Here is an 18,187-nt window from a genome sequence, read left to right as displayed (position 1 = left end):
GATTGCTTTGAAAATTGTACAATAACCATAAAACCAACCGGCAGAAATGTCCCAAGTATCCTAATTTCACATAAAATCAGTGAGAACAGCATTACATTGAATTTGTGTCTCTTGCCTGGACATCTGTAGTCCTGTGGTGGTTAACAAGATGAGCATGAGCTGGTAATGAAGACTACTTGAAAGTTCATGGGTCTGATGATAGGAATCGCTTGCATGACAGCACATGGGTGCCAAACTAAAACCAGCCTTCAGTTCTTTCAAGGAAAGCCTTTTTATTTTCCTGCAGACACTCAGTTCAGTTAAGGGAATAACTGCCTTTACGCACACCCCAGCTGAAACCAGGACCTCTGGGCACAGGTAACCACAGCAATTTATAATACTTTAGAAATTATCTCCTTCTCATCTTTCATGATTACTACTGCAGAAGTTGTAGCAGAACATCAGCCTGTCTCAGTTACAAAAATCTGTCTTTATAGCTTCCATGCAAATACCTTTATTCACCAAATTTATAAGCTCATAAAAGAATGAAATCAGATTTGTCTGACATGACTTATTTTGCATAAAACTCTGTTGACTGGAATTAATTATTTCCCTATCTTTTAATCCTTATTGATTTCCAAATCAGCTTCCTCATTATTTTGCCAGGACTGGGGGCAGATTAACTAGCCTGTACGTTACTTGCTACATAGCAATTGTTCTTTTGAATGCTAGCATCAAATTTTGACTTTTGCAGTCTTCTAGAACTTCTTATGTATTTTCTTACTTACTAAGGCTTAATAGCACTTGGGAAGAAACTTTTCTCAAGGAAAAGTATTTTTTTTTTTAAATCATTTTTGACTGAAATGTATCCAGGTTTGCATAACACAATGTATTTTCCCTGGGTGTCTTTGTTTTTTAAAAAATTAGGTTTATGAATAGCCCAGAAGGTGCTTCACCAACCCTCCCAGACACAAATACACCTTGCTGCAAGGGGCTCTGTACATTCTCACATCAGAAATAATATTTCTGTGGACCCTACGGGATGTAAGGCCCCAGCCTATTGCTACCCAAGGTGTGACTTCCCCCTCTATGCTGCTACCATGTGGCTGGGAAGGGTGAAAAAGGAGGGGTGACATGAGGAGCAATGGAAGTTGGTGGCCATCAGGGAGGTGCGATGCTCCGCGGCTCCCTCCATCACTTCTCCTCCTTCCTCTTTCAGATGATGTGGCTGTGCCATCCAATTAAGGGATTGTGAGTGGGAGAGGGAATCTTGCCCAGATTATTTAATAAATAGTGATTAATGATAATTGTGTGTTACTGGTCGTTAATTTTAGTCCTTTTTTTCTACCTGCATTTGTAGGCTTCCGACGCTGGCAACTTTCTGCTGTATGTAAGTAGGTCAATCTTTTCCTTTATCCTACCGTGCAATTATAAGAGGAACATTAATAAAGATATAAATTTAGCAAAGGTCACATTTTACTTTTATTCTTTGAAATTTCTGCTTTGATAAATGTGCAACTTGTAGTGTTTATGTGTCACTGAATACAATGGCAACGACCTACTATTGTAGTTGAAAGTTCATTAGTTCTGGTAGATTAGACTGTATTAATTAACTAAGATTAAACATTCTTTTAAACCATCATAAGCTGCCATCTCACTGTGGCAGCTTATTAAAGAACATTTTCTGGTTGTTTGTTAAACCATACTGAAGTGACAACGTAATTATATTTGTTCCATCAAACAGAAAGGTCAGTTGACAAGGCTGATGTTTCCTAGTTAATTACAAGTGGATGATTTCATTGATTAAAAATATGAGCTTGTTAAACCTGTGCATACAGCTAAGAGATATATAGGGACCCGGGGGAGGGAGGAGTAGGTATGGGGGAAAAATAATTTTAAATATTATCTCCATTACATGAATGTGTCTAAATGAAAGGCAGGACAGGGCCACGCGGAGTTGGCTGGGCATGGAACTACAGAGATGTAATGGAATGTGGGAGGGGGGCTGATTTGGGGATGTAAGACTCATTTAAAGCGACACCATCAAGACGTGTAATATGGCACGATGTGTCATGGTCCTTAAGAAAAGTCTACAGGATCTACTTGTATAACCTTTGTCTCTGGCATTCTGTGGAAGGCTGATGTGCTGTAACATTGGAATTCACCTCTGGTAGAACTGATGTTGGCTGAATTGATGTTGGCTGAATCTTTGTGAATGGAAAATTGAATTTAGGGTTAGACAGTCTTGATATTTTTGTTCTTCCTTGGAAAAGGTAGTCTTCTTCAATATTCATCACCTTATTTATTACTTTTTTTTGTGGTGATTTTAATTTTTGAAATTCAAAATTATACCCAGAAAAGTTCAGGGAAAATAATTATTCAGTGCTTTCTAATTTTTGTTTGTTTCTATTTGTTGCCAAGATCTTCTGAGGGAATATTCTGCTTTCATACCATATGGAATTCAAACATAACGCAGACCCATCAGAGGCACCACCTCCGGCTTTCTGGGACAGAGATGATGTCAATCCAAATGAATGACTGATTTGCTTGGACTGATCTAGCTAAAGGTTAAGGATGCCCTCAACAAAGGAAAAAAACAGGCCAGTTTAGGCAGCGTTTTTTTTTGAGACCCGTTTCTAAATAAATCCAATTATTAGGCAGTTTCTCACATGTCTGTGTTCTTCCAAAAATACGTTTAGAAAGCACAGTGTTCCAAAAATAAAGACAAGTGGCAGATAATAGTGTGTTCACAGTGAGAGAAAGCATTGGTGCTGGTGTGGTGAGTGTTGGTGAATATCAGGACTGATCTTTGGCTGCTTCAGTGGTGCTTAGGTTAATGCATTTTATTTCCATCCACCAACAGTACCTGCAGAGAAAATCCCCACGTTTGCAGCCAGATGAAGGAATATTGGTTGTTTGCACCTCCTGAGCCCATTTTGAGCCAGAACTTTGAGACCAGGGCTTCTGTATTGCTGTGCTGCCGTGGTCACTCCCTGCTGGGATCACAGATTGGGGATATCTGAAAAAGGCACAGAGAGCTTTGCTTTTCTCCCCTTCCCTACAAAGCTTGCTGAAAATTGACTTACAGAAGTAACCTCATAGATCCTTGTTTGACCCAAGGGAGGCCCTTGTGGTGTGCCCCTGGCTGTCCAGCCGTCCATCTGGGCACACCAGGTTGGAAAGGGCAGAGGGTTATTTTGGCAGATGGCATGAAGGACTTTTGTCCCATTTGTTCCTTCTCCTGCACACAGTCTTTTTACATCACTTTGCTCATTGAGAGGCAAAGCAGGCGGGATAAACAAACGTGAGCAATGAGAAGTGAGCAGAGGGTTTCCAGGCTTTTTCTTGGCTCTAAGAAAGGTGCTCCTTTTCCCTTCCTAGCACTCAGATACTCTCAGGTGAAGGATGCTGCTTGGAGCAAGCACAGTGGATGTTACAAATTCACTTTGAAAACTCAAAAAGCTCCACGAGGTGACAATCTCAAAATGAGCACACCTTGTTCAGGGCGAGCCAACTGCTAAAACATGAACCCTGTTCCAGATGGAGAAGGCATGGGGTCTCAGAAGCGATAGGAAGGGAGCCAAAGCGTCAGGATCAAAAGCTCCTGTTAGCAAACAGCTCAAACACTGCATGTGGAAGTGACATCATTGGCACCTGAACATCTTCCAGCCTTGGCAGCCAGCATCCCTGTCAGAAAAGCCATTCCTCCTCTGGGTTTGAGGCTGTCAGACATGGTGGTCAAAACTGGAAGTCTGTTCTGCCAAAGGCTGTTCTTCATTCTTCACTTGCTTGGGATGCTTGCTGAATTAGGTATTTCCTTGTAACAGTTTAATTATTAAAGCATGACAGTGGCTTCCAGCACTTTCTGGCTTTTCAAAGATAGGGTATGTAAAGAGCTATTTTTTAATAGAAAGATCCCATATTATGTCTGCTGTTAAGTAAACAAATCAGTGTTGGAGAGGTGTTGGGAGTCAACTCGTTAAGAGTTTCTGTCTTTGGTGTGACACTGCTAACTTCAGTCACATGTCAGTTTGCAGCCTGATGGCGAGGCTCCAGTCTTTCTCACTTGTTTCAATGTGCTTTATTTTCTTAGCTGCCACCTAAGATGAGCTTGAGGATATGAGAGTAACACAGGTGTAATTGCATGACTGGGTGGAGCAATCCACGCGCTTCATACTTCTTTATCTCCCTCTTTATGGAAGTAGTTTGCCTTTTATGAAGAGGTTTACTAATCTATTACTGAGCTCCCAGATAGGCAGCTCCCTTTATCTTCAGTGCATCCCCTCAAATTCATTTCCTTTGTAAACCACTGAGATGATGGTTGTGTTGCAATAATAGCCCCATAACAAACAGTAAAAGAAGCTACGGGGCTTACAATGGATGCTCATGTCAAACTCACACTGCCTGCAGGACACATTTTGCTGTCAGAGTAGGCATTTATAGAGCCATTAACTCAAAGGGGAGTCACACAATTAAGTACTCTCCAGATCTTTGGGAATTTGCTCTGCAGCAGCTTGTGGACTACCCCAGGCAGAAGAAACACAGCCCATTATGAGGACCAGTATGTAAGGATAAGCATATACGCACAGCACGTGCAGGGTAAAGGTTCCTGTTCTCTACAGCATGGCATGATACAGGTTAAACCCAACCCAAGTCCGGAGAAGCTGATATTTAATCCCCCTAAAGAGATGCTGGGTGACTAATATGGAATTGGCAGATGATCTCCATTCATTTATTTGTCTCGATTTTTCTCCCCCTTGACTCTGTCATCAAACCGCAGCAAAAGCAAAGAGGCAGAGGAGTGAGAGAGAAGAGGAAGGCATGCCCTATCCTGATAACACCTTGAGGAACTGATGCTCTTGCATCTCTGTATGGAGGACTTCAGTTTCTGGCCAATATTCTGTTTTTTGCCCCCAAACCCTCTCTTGAAACAGGTAACCAAAACAATAGAGGAGCTTGGTCATTTTCCTGGGAGACCTTAGACAAGCGCTTGGTAAAAATGCATGAGGCAAGGTCAGGAGAAAACACTTAGCAGAACGCAATGCTGTTTCTGTTTTCCACTTGTAAATCATATTTGCAATGGCATGAGATCCTTGGAGAGACGTTGCCAGAGGCTGTTACACAGCTTCGTGTGGCACTGTGCTTAATGTATGAGAACTGCCTGCAGCTTTTGTGCTGCTCCCACTTGCTGCTGCAGTGGGTCATCTCATACAACGTGAGAACACATTGAGAAATAGTTTGGCATGCAACAGTAGAAACTTAAAGTTTTTTATGAGAAATCCTTCTCGCCTCTGCTGAGGTCTCAGGCAGACTTTTCGGTTGTTGTGTCACTGCCATGAAAGTGCAAAGCAAAAAGTCTATTATACATTAAACAAGTATTACTGACCTGTGTTTTGAGGCACTAAAATGCATGAAAAAGAGAAGATTTACAGGGTTTGCTATGCTGGCCTCTCCTTATAGACACTCATTAAAGATCTTTCCCTCCCAGGGCTTGATTCTCCTGCTGCCTCTCCAATCTTCTCCCTTCTTCTTTCTGTTTCTTTCTTTTTTTTTTTTTTACTTCTAACCCCCTTCAAGTGCTAAAATCCTCCAGATTCAGGAGTTTTTATTCCTACAGATTTGTGGATTTTGATATCAAAAAGGTGCAGCCCCAACCAAAAAGGACCTGGTCCTGCAGCACTGGGCATTCCCTTCTGTCACCTGGGCAATGCCTTCTCCCAGGCTGAGGACTTCATCCTTTGCTGTGTTCGTGGCTCTGTCGCTGTTTTATTGCCCAACAGTTCAGCTCTGTATGAGACTCAGAGAGTTGGAGGCTGTTGTTAGCCTCAGGATCTGGAATGAAAATGGCATACCAGGAGGTCAGAAGGCAGGCTGCAATGTAAACGTGATACTCATCTTGCTGCTCCCCCCGCAGTTTTAGATGCAGTTGACCCAGCCTTAGGGCATGTAAATAGAAAGATGACCTCCCCAAATCATCCCATCCGGTCCTATGTTTCTATTATTCCTTTAACACATCCAGAACAAAATTCTTCATGCTGGTAGCGTTCACTTATTGGGGCCTGATTAGCATTTGTGCGTACCTAATACACGGACTTACTTCAATTCCTACAGACTCACAGGGGAGCTGTCTTGTCTTACTTGGTGTTTCCATGTACTCCAAGCTTGGATGACAGAATGTCTCATTTTTTTTTCATCTAAATGTTGAATAAAGGATTACATTTGATTAGACCATGACACCTTCTGTACAGCGTTTCCCCTCACTCCCTTTGTTCCTTCTGATGACTTCACTTTGATTTGCATAGCAAATGAAAAAGTAATAAATCCCAGCTGCTGTTAGCTTGAGAATTGGCATTTGAGCAGCAGGATAATTATATTACTGAAAATTTTGTTTCCCCCTCTTTGACATTTAAACTTAGGGGCATTCTTAAGGTATCTCTTATTTCTGTGTGGTCAGATCAAATTGTCAAAGATTTATAAAGATCAAGTTTCCCTTTTAGTCTTTGCTTTACTAATTAGTCTGGCATTATCCAAATATGCTCCCAGATGTTTGCAAAAACACAAAGATGGCATGGGTGACTGATGGGGTGATGTGACAAAGGCATATGCTGGATTTCACCTGCCAGAATGAGAGTGAACAGGATTGCAGCAGCTGAGGTGTCCTGGGAAAGAGGTATGGAGAGATAGGGAGTGAGCCCATGTTATTGCAGAAGCATAGGGTCTGCTTTTCTTCACGTCACAGGTCCTGGAATTGAGGGAGTATAGAAGAGAATAGGGGGAGTGGAGGGAATTTAAAGGAGTATAGAAGGATCTCAGCCTCTTTTTTTTTTTTTAGTAAGCTGATACAGGGTTTTGGGGGCTTGTTTGTAAGGGTAAAGACAGTATAATGTTACCTGGCCTTGATAAGAGTGAGTGCTTTCTGCTGCTTGATGGAGCTGAGTATGGGATTGTGCATTGCATGCGGCAGGGCAGAGATGTTGGCAGTGCATTGAAGAGTTTGGGGATTTTCTAAACACACATATGTAGAGACAGTAAAAATGAGCTTAAAATTTGAAAATTAGAGATGCAACAGGAAATAATGTAATATCCTCTGGGATACTTGGGGCTGAATTCACTTAATTAGGAAAAGGTAGCTGCTGCGCTATGAGAAGGGATGCTAGAACAGCCTGGAGTGAAAGCCTCATCAATATAGCTGCCATGCAGCTGCCCAAATGACCATGGTGAGATGTTCTGCTCATCGAATCATTCAGGTAAGAAAAGACCTCCAAGATCCCCTAGCCCACCATGCCCACTGCCCACATCCCTCAGTGCCACATCTCCATGGCACTGGAGCATCTCCAGGGACAGTGATCCCAACACTCCTTGGGCAGCTGTGCCAGTGCATCACCACTCTTTTAGAGAAGAATCTGTTCCTGATACTCAAGCTGAACCTTCCTTGGCACAACCTGAGGCCATTACCTGTTGTCCTGTAAATCACAGCAGCCATATCAAAACCAGGCAGCTCAGCAGAACTGGGCCCATGAAACTGGGATGTTTTGGGATGGACAGACCATGAGCATTCTCTCTGACACAGGGAGAGGGGGACAGAAACCCAGCAGTGACACACAGCAGGCAGGGCTGAGGATGGGCAAAGCCACCCAGACAGAAGAGCCAACTGAAGGGGCTGTCAATGAATGTGGTGCTGTAGTGGAAAAAAAAAAAAAAAAGAAACGCTTGGGGGTTTGTTTTGTTTTGTTTTGTTTTGTTTTGCCCTCTTCTTTTTCTTCATGTTTGGAACAGAGGTTGTCGACTTCCCAGTAATAGGAAGTGATTTGTATTCAGTCAGAAAGTTTGGCAGCTATATTAATTTGGAGTTTCTTGCAGAGATGATCCAGTATTTACTCTGGTATGACTGAAAAGGCTCCAAATGGAATGATAATCCATAAAATAGGTCTTGCATGACGCTATTATAAATTCAAATTATGCCCTGAAATGCCAGGTTATAAATGAAGACTTAAAGGGAGGTGAAACCTAAGGCTGCTGTTAGTATGCAGCGCAGTCAGTTTGTTTATGACAGAGTAATCGCCGGCGTTCTTGTGAAATAGCCAAAGAAAGCTGTTTCTAAAGGGAATCTATTTGCAATGGAGATACCCCGACCTCTGTAATAGCAGAGCAATGACCTGCTGCCCACGGAGAAACTGAGTCAGTCAGGCTAATGAATCTTGCCATCAAATGCCTTCCTGTCCGTCTGATTCGCGCCGTGCTGGCGTTTGTATCATACGTGGTAATGAGCTCCAGTGGCAGCTGGGTGTGAGGCTGATAGAGAGAGCAAAGCTGGGAGGTCTGCAGGACGGAGCAGGCAAACAGGCACCCCTGCTCCTGGATTCCCCACCTGGTGACAGCTGTGGGCAGATCTTGGGTTCTGATGAGCTGAGAGGACCAATGTCCTGAGAACTGTCCAGGAATGCAGTGGTAGTATTTATGTGACCTGGTGAGTGCTAAACATTGCCTAGATAATATAGGGTCTTCAAATGGAATTCAGGCAATGAAGGGAGTGCTCCCACAAAACCTCAGTATAACTTATACACCAGCCAAAATGTCATGAGCAGTTGGATATGAGGATGTTACAGACAAATGCTGTTGTGCTGCTGAATTTCCCCAGCCTGTTCTAACCCCAGTGCAGAATCAGAAGCTGCCTGTCTCATTTCCTGGCCCAGACACCCACAGCAGCTGCTCAGAACAAATGGAGTTGTGTCCTTGCTCAAATGAGCCACTGCATTTTGAAACAGCAAAGGGCACTGTACACCCCAAAGCTGTTTTCTCTGTTTCATGCAGAAATGGTTTAATGAAACACTTCTGAATGTAGCAGTGAGACCTCAGCATCCCCTTCACCTTTCAAAATACCTTCCTGGCACTATGAAGAAAGGTTGAGGGAACTGGGCTTGTTTACCTTGGAGAAGAGAAGGATCCGGGGAGACCTCGTTGTGGCCTTCAGTGCTTGAAGGGAGCGGATAAACAGGAGGGGGAACGGCTGTTTGTGAGGGTGGGTGGTGATAGGACAAGGGGAATGGTCTTAAAGTGAGACAGGGGAGGTTTGGGTTGGATACGAGGAGGAAGTTTTTCAGCCAGAGGGTGGTGAGGCAGTGGAACAGGTTGCCCAAGGAGGCTGTGGATGCCCCATCCCTGCAGGCATTCAAGGCCAGGCTGGATGTGGCTCTGGGCAGCCTGGGCTGCTGGTTGGCGACCTGCACACAGCAGGGGGTTGGAACTGGATGAGCATTGTGCTCCTCTGCAACCCAGGCCATTCTAGGATTCTATGATTTTATGAATGATACGCAGCCCACCTTCTCAAACTGTTCTTTCTCCCAGCCATGATTTCTAAAAGTGTAAAATATCCAATGAACTTAAAATATACGAATTTTATTCTTTTTATTCAGTTTTGGAGATAGAATAACTGTTTTGTCTTGCAGAAGGGACCCAGGGGAGGAAATCTATCTGTCCGTCAAACCTACAAGTGAGGTTTGGAGTTGGAAAATATCCAGCTTGCTGCCAGGAAGAACACGAATGGCTGCAATTGCAGTGAAAAATGGGAGGTGCAGGGTTGTTACCACCATCATGTATCCATGATGGGATCGAGCTGCTTATGGCCTCCCAGTTACCTTTCCAAACTAAGAGCTGAAGCTTAGTTTTGACTGCAGGTGCTTCTCTTGCTTTCTTAGTGAGGGAATACTACTTTCTCTTTTACTTATCTGTTTTAATGTTGAGATTAAGGTCTTCACAGGGTCACCTTTTCACCTTGGTGTTTCGACCATGGACTTGCTGGCAGGTTTTCTTTTGCAGCATCATGCCAAGGAATGAGCATTTGTGGTTTGCATGCTCTTCCATCTTTGCAAACCTGACAGTTGTTTGCCCAGTGAGAGCTCCTGCCATGTCTGCATAGCTCCTGGGCACTGCTGGCAGCAGGGCAGGGCTGGGGTGTTGCAATCATATTCCCTTGCTACATCCTGTGTTTAGGGCTCCTTCACTTCTTCCAGTGCCTTCTCCTCCATCCCAGCTGTTGTGAGCTCATCCTCATGTCCCACCATTTGACCACTGGTGCCAAAGTGTATGCTGGGGAAAGAAAACAGGACACAGGGATAAAGCAAGGTGAGGACTGGAGAAGGAGGGATGCGAGAGCTGAAGTAGCAGACTGGGAAAATATGCAGAAGACAGAAAGACCAAAGATAGGCTGGAGTCTTGTTCCAGAAAGCATCCAGCCCAGAAGCCCTCAGACTCAGAGCTCAGCGACCTCAGTAGCACATTTTGCATGACTGATGCATGACCTACCCATCGTGCTGGATCGTAGAATCACAGAATCATAGAATGGCCTGCGTTGCAAAGGAGCACAATGCTCATCCAGTTCCAACCCCCTGCTGTGTGCAGGGTCACCAACCAGGCTGCCCAGAGCCACATCCAGCCTGGCCTTGAATGCCTCCAGGGATGAGGGATCCACCTCATCTCACAAAGCACACCCAAGCAGCATCTGCTGGAGCAACGTGCTGCTGCCAGAGCAGGGGGGGCACATTCCTGGGGCTGCCATAGCTCTGAGCAGCACTGCAGTCACTGCTTGCAGAGAGTTCCTTCAGCATACATGCTGCTGTTCTCTCTGCTGTTCCACATGCATAACTAACAAGGCAGTCAAATTATATTTCAGCTGGGAAAGATACAACCTCTGGGTGCTCATTTGCTGGCACTTGCATTCCCCCTGTGTGCTGCTGGCTGGGACTGCGCTGCTGGCACCTCCTGGCTTTTGGTTTAATGGCTGTTGGTGGGGAGTGCACCTACAGGCAAGTGTGCTTGTGCAAATGTAGTACATTTTGTGTACTAAATGCATGCACAACTAGTCTGAGAAATGACAGTTAGAAGTTCCAGACTCCCACCCGCAGATCCAAAGTGCAGCAGGAGGTGAACTGAGTCCTGCACTCACAGTGCTGCAGTGAAATGTCCTGAAGATCATCCTCAACCAGGCCCTGGGAATTCACTGGGTTTAGCTTTGCTTACGAATTGCTTTATGGAAAGCTGGAATGTGATTTTAGCAAAATACAATTGGTGGATGAGAAGGTTTTTGTTAAAGAGAGACTTATTAGGGAAAGACACACAGCAGCTCACAGGTGTTGTGTTAGCTTGCAGAAATCTTTTTTAATCCTGCATTAAGCTGAGGGAGGCACCGAAGTAAAGCCACCATATAGATTTTTGCAGTGCTCGTTCAACTTCTGTGTTGCTGTGACTGAGACTGCAACCTCTGTTGTGCCTGGAGCTGTACGAATTCATGGCAACGAAACTCCTGTGATCAGAATGAGAAAAGATGGATTCCTGTTGCCTTGTGTTGTCACTCATCCCCTATTTCATGCTAGTGCTCCCTATTATTATTATGCTGAAACAGGTTGCCCAAGGAGGCTGTGGATGCCCCATCCCTGCAGGCATTCAAGGCCAGGCTGGATGTGGCTCTGGGCAGCCTGGGCTGCTGGTTGGCGACCTGCACACAGCAGGGGGTTGGGACTGGATGAGCACTGTGCTCCTTTGCAGCCCAGGACATTCTATGACTCTATGATTAACACCAACACGTTACTGAGATGTCAGGGAGGGAGGAGGGTCCCTTGGTAACTTGCTGGAGTAGGAAAAAGCAGAAATAATGTGCTGGGGATTTGGGCAGAAAGGTTAGGAAGGGAAAAGCCCATAAATTGAGGTAATAGTAGTGATAGAACAGGGGAGAACAGGGAGGAGAGGGAGCTGAGAAGAGGATGAGGAAGATGAGAGTTAAACCAGAGAGTGGCATCTTTGGCTGAAAGGGGGAATTCGCTGCACAGATGCTGGAATAGCAGAGGCTTCTTATTCTCCCTGTGCCATTGCAGAGTTTGGGAGATTTCTGTCCGTTTTTCTACATAGCCATTTGCTGTTAACCAGCTCTTAATCAATTCTGTGAGCTGCATGATACAATCTGGATCAAGCCAGATAATTTGTTCTCTGCATGTTCCTCGAATTCAATTGATGCAGTTAATAGAAAGGTGAGAATACACCAAAGAGCAGCTTTTCCTCCTAATTAAGCCAAATTAGAATACGTTTGTTACTGGAAAGCCACCTGCTATTTCCTATTTCCTTAATGATTTAATCAAATGCTAATTGCCTTCCCTTATTTTCCTGTGCCTGGGAGTCATTTGGTGCTGTGTGGGAAGCAAGAGGATGCTTGGAGCAGAGCCAGCAGCCCAACATGACCATCACTGAGCGTGTCACCCAGCCCTTGGTGGTACCTTGGGGCTCTCCACCTGCAAGCAGCCTCCTGTGTGCCTGCAGGTCACCATGCTGCGTAGCTGCCACCACTAAAGAGTAACCCATGTTCATTGTGAGACCACTTCTGAGTCTGGTGCACTTCCAATTCCCTGTGTGCCAGATGTAGCTCTGCAGCTGAGATATAAGACTTCAGCTATTTTAGTCTGCAAATCCTTGAGGACAAAGCTCTTACCAGATTAGTCCATCGGAGCTTTGCTCGAGCATCTTCTTTTATTAGTGATAATATAAACTAAAACAGCCGTAAACCTGCAGCCTTCATATATTTGCAGTGCCTTAACTTGATTTATTTTGCTTTTGATGACACCACAGCACTCTCTTCTTTGAGGAGTGGATCAATGACTTTTGGAGGTTGTAAAGAGAATTTCTCAGGCTGGTTTTGTTCACTAGAAGATCAATGTGTTTTTGGCAGAGGTGCAGCTCCAGGGGCTGTAATTTCAGCCAAACGCCCTGCTGGGGCCTGGTTTGCTCCAGGAGTTTAGCAAGAGCTGTTGTTTTGATGCAAGATGTAGAGAACGGCTCTCTCTTGCCACTGATCACAGAAATAAACAGCAGAAGATTTTGTCTCTTCCCTTCTTGCCTTTGTTTTCCATGAGGAGCTGAGGACCTCGATCCTGCTGAGCTGTGACTGCACGGCAAGGCTGGCACTGCCCTGCTTCTTCATGGACATCCTCACGTGATAATTCTCCCCTCATTTTTAACATCCAAGTCCCTAGATCCAAGTCCTCACAATTTTTTTTTTTTTAATCTCTGAAATCATTGAAGTGACATTAGCATAAAAGTAGCATAAGAATCGGAGCAAGATGACAGTTAATTCAGAACCAAGGCGGGATCGTTCTCTTCACTTACTGCATATTTGCAAGAGAAGTTTGATTCCTTTGCAATTAGTGTTATCTGTGGGAAGGCATAAGTACCCACAAGAAACATCCAAAACGAAAATATCTGTTACAATTACAATTTGGAAATGAAATTATGCTTCGTTCTGACTTTAATGTTGTACCTGTGGGAATTTGGGGAGCTGTATCATTTTTGCTTCCTATTTTCAGATTCCCTTATCTCCCCTTTAAAGCAACTCAAAATGAGACATCTCGCTTGGTTCTTCCTTTGAAGAAGAGAAAAAATAGATAAAGGAATCAGAAAGGGAGATGGGCTCGATGAAACATGAAATGCTGCGCTCAGGTTTATGCCAAAGGCCTTTTATTTTCTGTGTCACGTAGAAAAAAAGAGACACGGCTGGCAATATCTGTGATGTGGTCTTTGGATTCCTAAAGGTCAATCTGGACAGTGAGGAGCAGTTGTCCTCCTGGGCAGCTCTCTGAGTCACGGTGCTCAACAGCACCAGCTTGGGGATGCTCACAGCGGTGATGGGTTGATGGTTGATTTTACAGGTCTATTATGACCTTAATCACAGAATCACAGAATGGCCCGGGTTGGAAGGGACCTCAAGGATCACGAAGCTCCAACCCCCCACCACAGGCAGGGCCACCAACCTCCCCATTTCACAGCAGCCCAGGCTGCCCAGGGCCCCATCCAACCTGGCCTTGAACACCTCCAGGGATGGACGGGGCATCCACAGCCTCTCTGGGCAGCTCTTCCAGCACCTCACCACTCTCACAGCAAACAACTTCCCCCTCACATCCAACTGAAATCTGCCCTCCCTCAACTTCAAACCATTTCCCCTTGTCCTGCTGTTATCTCCCCTTTCCAAGAGCTGACTCCCCTCCTGTCTGTAGGCTCCGTTTAGGTACTGAAGGCTGCACTGAGGTCACCCCACAGCCTTCTCTTCTCCAGGCTGAACAAGCCCAGTTCCCTCATCCTGTCTTTGTAGGGGAGGTGCTGCAGCCCCCTGATCATCTTTGTGGCTCCTCTGGACCCTCTCCAACACCTGTCTTTCTTGTACTGGGGGCCCCAAATGATTCTGTGATTCTGTGATTCTAATCTGCCCCTGCTGGGTAAGGGGAACAGCTGACTGCACTGCTTTGTTTCAGATCTGTGCTGACTTCTTGCCCTGCCTGGAAGGGGATGCTCATGACAGAGCAAGGAGCTCAGTAAAGGTTCTTTGTTCCTAGCTGAAGATGGTTATTAAAAAGAGTGGTGAAAGCGTCAGTGATACATCCCACTGCTCAATTTGCAGGTATTTACAAGGCATAGCCACACTGCTACAGAGTCCTGAGTACCATTTTGCTGGACCAGCTTTTTGCAATGAGATCTTTCCTTCCCCAAGGCAGAAGGATGATGTAATCTCACACATGGCAGTGGGTTGCCACGGATAAGAGGGAAGAAAAGAGTTAATAAGAGTTTTCCCTTCTTGGTGTATGTTTATCCGTGTAAGGATTGGTAGGTAAGTTGTGCTTCAAAGAATACTAAACTGTGATGCTTTGTTAAATGAAAGTTTCAAGCAGTGAATTTTTATAAACCTTTCTATGCAACTTGATTCCCATTGTTGACTAATGAAAGAGAGAGCAGGCTGCAGTGTATTAAAGATTGTCATCTTCCTGATTGCTGTGTGCTGTATTGTGGTGCTGTCCTGCCACTCTTGGCACCTTCAGTCTAAGGAAGATGCATGGGCTTCTCTGCTGTCACTCTGCTGTGATGTTACTGCTGTGATGTGAAAGGCAAAGTGAGATCAAGGGCTGTCTCGCTGCGCTGGCTGCATCCCATCTCGTATTGCCTCAAGGTGACTCTGGGGCTGGATGTCCTGATGTTACACTTGACCTAAACGGGGATTGTTAGGGTTAAAACAAAGTGAAATTCAATTGTTTCTGTTACATTGCGCAGCCGCACGAGTGATGCAGGGCTGTTTTCTGAACTCAAACGCTGCAGTCTGTGTGTCTGCTTTTGCAGCCTGCCCGTGCCTCAGATCAGCCTGCATTTAAATCAGGGACAGTGGCCCCTTCTCTTTCATCAGTGACTTCCTTTTCCTTGATGCCTTGGCTTTATTTCCTTCAGCTATTTCTAAGATTGACCCTGAGCTTTAATTCTTTCATTGTAGCGAAGCACAGAGTGATATAAATCAGGATACGTTGTCCTTTCTCTTTCTCTCTGGATTCTGTTCACTTGGGGAGTCTGAGCAGATCAAACAGTGGCTTCACCAAAGGAAAAGGCAAGGTGGGAAGATTAAAAGAGTGAGAATGGCAGACGAAGCAGTGATGGCTTCATCAGATGAGAAGAGATGCCAGTGACACAATGGTTACTTGTGTGTTTCCTCTGCAATGATACCGGTGAAGTTTTGTTGTTCTCCCTTTGATTTTAGGTTGAAGTGGACAAAATAAAGCAAAATTTTTTTTCTTTTTTTTCTGGGCTTTCATTCTCAGTTCATGTTCTTTCCCATCTTTCTTTCCTTCCACTTCTATTGCCATCCAGATTGAATCAAGGATCACGAAGTTCCAACCCCCCGCCCCAGGCAGGGCCACCAACCTCCACATTTCACAGCAGCCCAGGCTGCCCAGGGCCCCATCCAACCTGGCCTTGAACACCTCCAGGGATGGACGGGGCATCCACAGCCTCTCTGGGCAGCTCTTCCAGCACCTCACCACTCTCACAGCAAACAACTTCCCCCTCACATCCAACTGAAATCTGCCCTCCCTCAACTTCAAACCATTTCCCCTTGTCCTGCTGTTATCTACCCTTTCCAAGAGCTGAACACTGAACTATTTCTAGTACAAGATGAACAGCATATAGCTGTTCTCTTTTACATGCAGCAAATTCCCCATTCAAGGGCATTTTACAACCATAAGAGGCCCCTTGGAGTCCTTCTTTGACATATCATGTTGTGTCCCTAATAAATCCTAACAAGCACAGCTCTCCAGAAGCATCTCACTCTTTGCTCAAGGCTTCAGTGCATCATATTTGAATGCATTTGCCTAAATTTGCTCAGCACTGAGGACATTGTTACATATTTTCATGACATTATATTAACAATTGATTTAGGAACATTTTGTGTTGGAGCACATCAGACACTTGATATGAGTACAACTCTACTACTGGAATGGCTTATGAGCTATGTTAATGTGAATGGGTCTTTAGAATAGCTCTGTCTCCCAGCTACCATCCTGTATGACTTCCAGTAGCTATAAAAATAAACAAACAATGCCCTTGGTAAAGCAGAATAAAAAATTACAGAGGTTCCAAAATCCCTATTTATGCAGCTGAATCAGAGTGGTAAATATTCCCCATTCCCCATTGGTGGGTACCTGTAAAAAAGAAAGAAAGGAGACAATGAAGTGATTCCATTAAGGTTACTGAGCTCCTTGGCTTTGCAGGGACAGGCAGCGTGATTTTGAAGCAGACATCTGACCTTGGTATTAACACAGATTGGAGGCTTGGAGAAGGGTGGCAGAAGGTCCCAGTTCACAATGAGCTTTTGTTTCTCTGTCCCTAAATGCAAAGAGATACCAAAAAAAGAAAACAGTTTTGAGATGCACAGTATAATGCCAAGGAGAAATCTGGAGGGACACAGAGCAGGGATGCAGGTTGAGCAGCCACGAGGAGCTTTTGGAAGGGGTGCATGGAGGTCTCCCAGGGGAATAGGATGGATGCCTGTTGTTGGTGGAGACATTACCAGAGGCTGGGCAAACCTCTAGTGAAGAATTCCAAATCTTCTCAAAGTTCCTGTGATCCTGTGCATGGAATGAGCTTTACAGTCACGTTTAAAGACAAATTGCACTTGCTACTGTTCCATATAACACAGCTGTGGGTAAATGTTGTACATAAAAGGATATGCTGGTGAGTAAAACATCATAATCTCAGCTTTGGTGCAGCATACCATATATTCCCCATCGGGCTGTGCACATTCAATGTGTCTGTAATGGTCTCAAAACTTTCCCAAATATTTATTTTTCTCACGTCTGGGAAGAGTTACATGGACCGTAGCATGTAAAAAAAATAATAAACCAAACAGAAGTCTGGTAAGACTTAAGAATTAAATAGACTTTTTGACATGCATTGGGCATGGCAACACGACAGCACCAGCACCAATGCTGACAACCTCTCTCCTGTCTATTCCCTAACAAAGAGCATCACTGAAGGTGAAAATAAGCTGCAGGTTGTCGTGGCTTGAGGCTGTTAAATCAGGCCATCAACTTCAGTTTTGTTAACACTTCAGTCAGGAGGAAAAAAACTTGCTGCTTGTGTTGAACTTTGATCACCTGCAGGCAACAGGCCCAGACTCATCTGACTCCTGTGCTTCTCCATGCAGATAAACAAGATTTGCAGTACTGTAATGGCAGCATTTACTGTTGTGAAAGATACAGACTGCAGAGCATCTGAGGAATTTGGTCCGTGTAGCTATAAATATTTCACGCTCAGAATGCTCAACACAGCATCATTTTAGAAACCAACCAAACCAAAAACCCTACATGCAAGTTTAATTAGGGGAACAAATGAATATTTTGGTGTATATCCAAGTCGGAATGTCTTCATTATCAGTGGGTTTTTTTGTGCCAGCATCCCTGAGGCCATTGCACTGTGTACAATTGATGGGCTTTTACTACTGCCTTAGCCTGAGAATATTAAATCTGTACAAGGTAACATTCTAGTTGCTTCTTTTTGCTGTTTCCTCATTAAAGCCTTTGGTTGACACTTACAAAACTTTTGCAGTACATGCAGAATGCATTTGTCTGCCACCAGACCGATCTGCTGACGTTTGCAGACATCACCTAAACCAACCCAGGTGGTGAAGATAGTGCTGCAAGATCTGTGTTCAGCAGCCCCAAGTATATAGAGAAAACCAGCAGCCATTTGACCCTTTGTATGTACCTGAGTGCTATGAGATTGGGTGGAGATAATGGGGAAAAACAGCATTAACAGCTTGGGAAATGGCTTCCTAGCATTCTTTTCTCTTTCCTTGAAAAGAACTTCAGGAGGCACTCCATAAGAAGTAATGGTAATGTGTTTTTCACAATAAAAC

The sequence above is a fragment of the Meleagris gallopavo genome, chromosome 5 (assembly GCF_905368555.1).
Source record: "Meleagris gallopavo chromosome 5, MGAL_WU_HG_1.1, whole genome shotgun sequence".
NCBI lineage: Eukaryota > Metazoa > Chordata > Aves > Galliformes > Phasianidae > Meleagris > Meleagris gallopavo.
The sequence above is the reverse complement of the archived record's forward strand: the minus strand, read 5'-3'. Positions refer to the sequence as shown.